The following is a 7,736-nucleotide window of genomic DNA, read 5'->3' on the forward strand; positions in this document are numbered from 1 at the left end:
GCTCAGAATTCTGCCGCCATCGGGGTCCACGCGCGGCACACAGCCCTGCCGGTGCCCCTGGGACTGAGCTCTCTGCCCAGTTTGTGCCCGAGTGACTCAACTACAATACCTGGCTTTATTAACCCAATTTTCTCTGCTGTCCGTAATGCTATGCTAATGGGGAGAGGACTGCCGCCCTGCAGAGCGGCCTGGGCTATAGCATTTCGCTTTAATTAATACATTTCAAAGGCCCTTTTATATTTGCAACACGAAGTGTGGATAAGTCGTATTCATAGACATATGCTTAATACCAGTTTCTGCTCATTTCCATGTTCATTTTTCACTGTCTTCCCCAACAGCCTAGTTTATCAGTGCTGCGCATTCGCAGAGCTAAGCGTTGGGGACTAGGTTTCCAATTCCCTCCAGGTAACTGAAGGCAGCACAGCTGCACCTCAAGGTCATTCATGCTGGGGACATGTCTGAGGGACCCTGGTCAGCTCTGCAAGCTACTTTTCATCTGAAACAGCTGCTTATTCTGGCTAAGACCGCAGGTGTTTAGTCCATCGTTTGTATTCAGAATCAAGTATTTGATTTCAACGTGTTTAAATGATTAAATTTTAGTATCAGAGTAGTGTTCATTTGTGACAACTCATACTTTCAAAATCAGAGTCTAAAACGTCTCTGAGGTGTGGACACTGATCTGTCAGCAACAAATAGGTGAAATAGTCAGAAAAGGTGAAGGGGAAACTGTCTCGGGGAAAAATAACAATTTTAAGAGAACCATTTAACTAGTCATAAACCCTTTTAATAACTTCATTTAAGTAAAAGTTAAATCAAAACTTCTTAAATTGCAAAGCTGTTTATCTGCTGTCCCCACTGGCAGCATGCCTTTCACGGGGATTGAACGGATGGTTTCTCCACATTGCCACTAATCAAGCCAGCTGTTCCCCGAAATAAGTGTCATTTGGCCCCTCCCAAGTTTGCTCCGCAAACTCCCCACCTAAAGCAACCCAGACACTGGGTACCTTTCTCAGCACAGGCCTGGCCTCCACCGTCCATTGGCCGCACACACGAGGCCCCTGGGAACATCGGCCGGGGCTCTGGCTGCCTGCTGGAGGCCCGTGCTCCTGCAGGGGTGGTGGCCATGCCATGGGTCAGTTTGAAGGGACTCGCCAGCACCTGCCCGCCCCCCCAAACCCCCACTTCTCCATCACTGCCCAAGGAGTGACAGAGAGAGCTTCGTGTGCACCCCCGGTTTGAAACAGCCTTTTCATGATGCTCATCCTTGGATCCGTCTGAGCTAAGGCAGGTGCACCTGCTGCCATGAGGACAAGTCCTGGGACCGAGGGATTCACAGCCGCCCTCCAACCAGCATGTCCCGGCATGGAGAGCGCCTGCTGTGGGGGAATTTTACATGTTCTAGTGCTGAGGTAAATAGAATTAATTAAGTAAAGTTAAAAAATTAACTTCAACTATTCATTCTAATGATAATTTCTACTTATCCCAACCTAGTGTCAACATGTCAGCATTTTAAAATTCTTAGGAAGATAATCCACTCCTTTTTCACATGAGTCTTCAAAGTGCAGTGTGTCTTGCGCATTAGAGCAGCCCCGTGGCAGGTGTCCTGTGGACACACGTGGCTTGTGGCCACCGCAGCAGACATTGCAGCTCTGCCTGAAAATGCAAATATGTGAAGGGCCTGTGTTTCCTTTGCTTTAATAGAAATGAACTGATTCGGGGAATAAATTCTAGGGCTGGACAAACAGGAAAGGCTTATGCTTGTTCCTCCTTAACCTTGGCCCACGAGTCCCCAGGGCTGGGGTAGTGAGAGGAGCCGCAGCTGTTTCCTACCCAGCAGCGGTGGCCGTATGCCCACCTGGCCACTGGTTCCATCCAGCCGCACGCTGGCCCGCCACACCCAAGCCGGGGCCAGTGCAGGACAGCTCTGGTGCCTCTGCTCTGGCGAGGGGCTTTCTTGAACCAGCACGGCCTTCCTCCTCAATTACCCCCTCAAGCCAAGGGCTTGGCCACACTGACTGCTGTTCGAGCACCTCACACACCAAGCCTCGCTCAAGCCCAGGTTAGGAGCCCGGGAAGCCAGGTTCGTGGGTGCTTGGGGCCGGTGACTCTAGAGGGGTCCCTTGTGAGGTCAGGAGAGGCTGGCAGCCTGGCCAAGGCACCAGCTGCATTCAGTGTTGGACGTGCCTGCTGACCCCAGAGCGCCCTCAGCTTGCCAGGTGGAAACGGGACACAGATGCTAACCAAGGTGGTTCAGTAACGATGGGCCCAGGACAGACACAGCGCCCTTTCCCCTCTCTTTAAACAACGCCTGCCGACAGATTCTCCCACACCCGGTTTGGTGCCCTTGGTCAGGGAGGCCCTCAGCCTGATGCTCCGCTTGCACAAAGCCAAACTGTGCTTGATTTTTCACCCGCCGGTGAGGCTCGGTTCCAGTGCTGCCCTGGATCCTAGGCGCAGGGATCTGCGCTTTCCCCCGGGAGGAAATTCGCTCCCCTAAAACCACACCCCTGGTTCTCTGGAACAGGATTTGGAACCAGCCTCAGGGGCAGAACTCCCCAAACCTGGCTCTGCGCCAGCGTGGGCGTCACACCGCGCAGCCAGCCGCGGGTCACAGCAGCCACAGCGCCTCCAGCACGTGCTCCTGTTGGTTTCACCCCACGTCGGGTTCCCTCTGCACTGACACCGGTGTCAGCAGCAGCCTTGGGAGCATCCCAGGCCAGGTGCTTGCTTTGCCAAATAGGTGTCTCCTTCCTTCCCTTGCAGCTGGGACATTAAAGGGAGCGGCACCTGCTGGGGAAGCCTGGCTCCCCACCCCCCTTACCCACCAACTGAGGGGAGGGCGGCTAGAAACCCAGCCGAGGCCCCTGAGCCCGGGGTTAATCCAGCTGAGTGATTACAGCAATTTATCATGTGAATTCGCTTGTGATAGGTTTTTAGCATCCCATTCTAAGGGATGGAAGCAGAGAGATTTACAATGTATTCAGTTATTTCTGCACCAATTACCTCAATGGACTCCGAACTCCTAATGTTATGTTACCCTTCCCCAGGGAAGCCTGCTCCATACAATCAGGAAGTAGCACACATTTGCAAACTTAACCCAAAGGGGCAAACTGCATGTTACCACAGATGCAGGAAGGCTCAGTGGATTAGCAAAGTTCGCTTTGATGGCAGGGTTTTGCCTGTTTAAAAAGTGGTCTGTGCCGGCCTGGTCTGAGGGCCTGGCAGATGTCTTTACACTGTGCAAAGGCTGCATCGAAGCACAGCTCTGAGTGGGAGGGCGGCCGATTGTCCGGCCAGGTGGCGAGCAGGGTAGCCTTGGAAGACACATGTGAAAGGGTCCGAATGAACTGAGGTTTCTGTTCTCCTATTGCTGGTCGGCTTGTGTTCAGGATGCAGTGGCCTCCGTCATTTCCAGGAGGCACAGTCCTCAGTGTGGGCCTGGCCAATGTTCTCTGTTCCCCACGACATTCAGGGCCTCCTGGGGTGCCCCCCACCTAGTGCTGGCCCGGGACAGGGGCAGGATCCTAGCAGGAGGGTCTCACAGAGCAGCTCGCCTGCACCGGGAACACAGTGCCTTCCCAGCCGCCCAGCTTCGCCGCCAGGCCCCATGCCGTCTGAAGCGATGAGCCACAGTTGGTTGCGCTTCCAGAGGCCCTGATGTGGCCTGACCGGCGCCCAGTCTGCCTTGTTCCACGTGGATGGCCCTTGAGGCCCTAACAAGACCATGGCCAGTCTGGGAACTTGGACACAAACCCTGAGACACAAGATGGAACCGCACGCTCTGCGGGCCCCAAGGCCACTGATAACGTCATTCTGTTGCCATCCTTGCTCTGAGCCCGGCTGGCTCTCTGTACTGGGAGCTGCAAGTCCCCGCCCTCCCCGCGTTCCTGCTGCCTGACCCCAGCGGCACCAAAGGTGCAGACCCCTGGGAACGACAGGTCTTGCCTCTCTCGCTCCGGACAGAGCCTTCCGTCACAGCCCTGGCACTGGGCATACTTCCGGGGCCCGTGCAGCCTGTATGTGCCCAGGGGCTCTGACAGGCTCACAGCCCACAGGAGCAGCAGTTGGGGTGGCTGGGTCTACAGTGCAAGGAAAGCCGGCCCGGGGAGACTCCGTGCAGAGCATACTGGTAGGGGGCGTTCAGGCGGCTGTGCGTCGGTGGCGCTGGGCCCGGGTCGGAACCGAATGCTGTGGGAGAAACCATCGGCTCACCAGCCCCCCAGGCAGGGCCGGCCACCCGCCTCCCCTCTGCTGTGAATCCCCTGAGGATGGCACCTTCATCCCAAACATCAGACCGTGGGGAGTGGTTTACTTCACATCCGGGAATCTGGGATTCCAAAGTCAATAAAAAGCCGTTTGCCAACTGCCTGGACTCAAAAGAACTGCTTTTCACCTCCCCCTCGGAGCTCCCTTCCGGGTGGGGTTGCAGCCGCATTCAGAGTGAGCGGCTTCCTCTAAGCTTCCCCCAGCACCTCCCGCCTCCCCAGCGCCTTGGTCCAGACAGGCCGGCACCCCGCCTCCAGTGCACACAACCACCGCTCTGCCCTGCTCTCCGTCCCCCACACAGCTTTTGGGAAGAAAGACCAGCCTGCAGTCCCCTCTCTGGGTGGCCTCCTGCACTGGCAGCCACTCGCTGTCCCCAGGTGCTGCTTGAGTCCGGCTGGTCTGTGAAGGGAGGTGACCCAGGAGCGCCGCTGGCCAGCACCTTCAGCCCAGTTGGGGTCAGGGGGACACTTGGCAAGAACAGGCTGCGGCCACTGCTCTCTCTGCCCAAAAGTGTCACCTGAATTCACGTGTGTGAGCACATGTGTGTGCATGTGTACACATGAGTGTGCTATGTGTATTGTGTATGGGTGTGTACATAAGTGAGCACACGGGTACACATATGTGCATTACTGTGTGGGAGTACTGTGTGTTTGCATGTGCGTGCATGTGAGTACGTGTACTCATGCCTGTGTGCACCCATGTGAGCACGTGAGCACGTGTGTGTGCAGGCATTTTTGCGTGTGCATGTGTGTCACGCTATATAGTTTCATCCCCTGAGCAGGTTCTATCCTCAACCACAGTGAGGACCCGAACAGCCTGGGTCTGCAGGAGCCCACGGCAGCCGTTCTCCCCGCCCACCGCTGTGCTAAGACCTCTCGGAGCCCCTCCCCGTCCTCGTCTGGCCTTGCGTATCTGACTGCACTCGATGAGACGACTTCCTTCCATTTACAACCTGGACAGCCCTGGGCAAATGGCTGACTTGGTCTCCAGGGCTGAGGTGTCAACCCTTTCAGAAAACAGAAGGTGGGGTCAGCAGGATAAACACGGGCAGTGGGAACCTTCTCCCAGGTCCTGTCTCCCAGGGGCTCCCTCCACCCCAGCCCAAGCCTAAACCCATGACACGGGTGGCACCCTAGGGAGGGGCTTCCTCTCAGCCTCAGGGATGTCCTCCCTCCAGAGCTACAAGAAGCAAGGACAGCAAATATGGCCACAGTCGGGAGTGACTCTGGAGAGAGGACAGAGCTGGACAGGAGGAGAGGGAGGTCTAATTTCTGAGCTGTGGTCACTTCCTGGCTCCCAATTTCCCGCCCCAAGGTACCTGCCCAGCCTGGCTGGTGCAGCACCGAACCCCGAGCCCATCTGGTTGTTGAGGGGCAGTGGGGAGGCCCTCCTCGCAGGGGACACGTCTCCAGGAGACATGGGAACTGGCGGAGCGGGAGGGCCATCAGCCGCCACTGGACATGCAGGACAGGGGTGCAGACAGGGGTCGGCGCCCCTAATGAGCACGTTGTCCAGATTTTGTTCTCATTTTCTACTTAATGAGGCTGGTTTAAAAGTAATTTTGAGGGGCTGCACCTCCCCTAAACCTGTTCGTTATCCTGCTGGCCTCTGGGACACTGCAGGGGACAGCGTGGGAACGTGGCTTGCTGACGGATGAGGGGCATGGGGAACTTTCAAGGACACAGGCTTCATTAGCCTCCTCGTTAATGCCTGCAACTGCTACGGGAGTCATTTAAAAGGGATCTGAAGCTTCAGCCACTCCTCCCGCCTCCACCCACCACACAGGTGAACAGAGTGTTTCCAAAATAATTACAAATGAACACCAGGGCAGAGGCACCCCCAGGCCCTGACAGCCTCAGCGGAGCACGGGCCCAGCCTGGAGAGCACTCTGAGCGGCGCAGCGGGTGCGGGGCGTGGGCTGTGCAGTCCCGAGGGTCCAGAGGGCGTGGGAGGGCCGGACACAGCCCCATGCCCTGTAGCACTTTGTCCCTTCGCCAGTGAGGCCCCTGGGCTGTGCAGGTGACAGCTGGTCCCTCGGCCGCCTGGAGCACCTCCCGGAGGCGGTGCAGGGGAGCCACGCACCTTTTCACGTGACTGCTCCCCCTTTGTTTTTATTGAGGTAAAACAAACTTAACATAAAACGTACCATTTTTGCCATTTTTCAATGTAGAATTCAGCGGCATGAAGTCCACCTACAATGTTGTGCAGCCGCCTACTTCCAGGACTTTGCCGCCCACAGTTTGAGTTTTAAGTCGGGCTGCTGGGGAAAACTTACACACTGTCAGACGCACCCGCCTTACCTGCCTGTCCCAGGGCGCTGAAAAAAAATGCCCTGGGGCTTTGCCTTTTCCGAAAAATCCTCCTTGGGGAGTGCTCCAGGTTGGTCTCCTCTCGGCGCAGCTATTTGCAGCTGAAAGATACCGCTCTGCGTACGCCTCAGCCTCACCGTCAGTGAAGTGGGCATTCACCTGCGGCACATGAGATGTGGGCTCCCACCCTGGGTGCCCATGCACTTCTGAGGGGCGTTGCCACCTTGACGTTTGCAGGGCTGCCCTGCGTGACGCTCTGTGGCATGGAGTGGACTCGCTGGCGACTTGAGCAGTCCAGACTCACTCTGGAAAGACCCGATGGGCGTGGGTCGGGATTTCCCAAGAGGCTGCTGCCTGCAGTTCCGGGCGCGGCGGCCAGGACACATGGAGACTCCACAGCCTGTCCCTGCCAACACCTGGGACCAGTGCAACTGTTTCCCACGCTTCTCCTGCAAACACGTCCTCTGGGGGCAGATGAGCGAGCGCTGGCCTGGCTGTCCGTGCTGGGCTCCCTGGCAGGTGAGAGGCAGCGAGGGTGTGGGCGCGCCAGCCTCAGAGCTGGAGCTGGAGCTGCCTGCGGCCCAGGTGTCCTCCCTACGGGCCGGGACAGGGACTGTGGGCGGTGTGCCCTTTGAGCACTGATTAAGTCAAAATGATGTGAGTGGTCAATGAGGGGCCCGGGGAGGGCCAGGCAGGAAGATGGCCCCATGATGTCACTTTTCCATAAGCTCAGAGGCCCGGCTGCTGATAAGCGGCTTGTAGTTAGCGGTAACCTGGGGAATCAGGCTGAGGACCTGCGGACGATGAACCCATCGTGAGGAGCCGTCCAAGAGTCTCGCCATGAAACAGGAAATGCTCACAGCAGTGAGAGAGGACGCAGACTAGTGGAGGCCACCAGGCCGCAGCTGGGGAGAGAAACAGGCCAGGAGATGGTCTGCAGCTACTTCATCGTCTATAAAATTAAAATGTGAGAGAGGCCTTTTCCTCTTTGAACCTTGTCTCTACTTTTTACTCCTGTTTTGCTTTCTTTCTTTCGTTTTTTAAATCTTTGCCTGAGGGTATGCCCATTGACTTTTTAAAAAATTAAATCTTTATTGTTCAGGTTATTACAGTTGTTTCTCCTCCCACCCCCCATAGCTCCCCTCCACCCGGTTCCCACCC

The sequence above is a fragment of the Myotis davidii genome, unplaced genomic scaffold, assembly GCF_000327345.1.
Source record: "Myotis davidii unplaced genomic scaffold, ASM32734v1 scaffold244, whole genome shotgun sequence".
NCBI lineage: Eukaryota > Metazoa > Chordata > Mammalia > Chiroptera > Vespertilionidae > Myotis > Myotis davidii.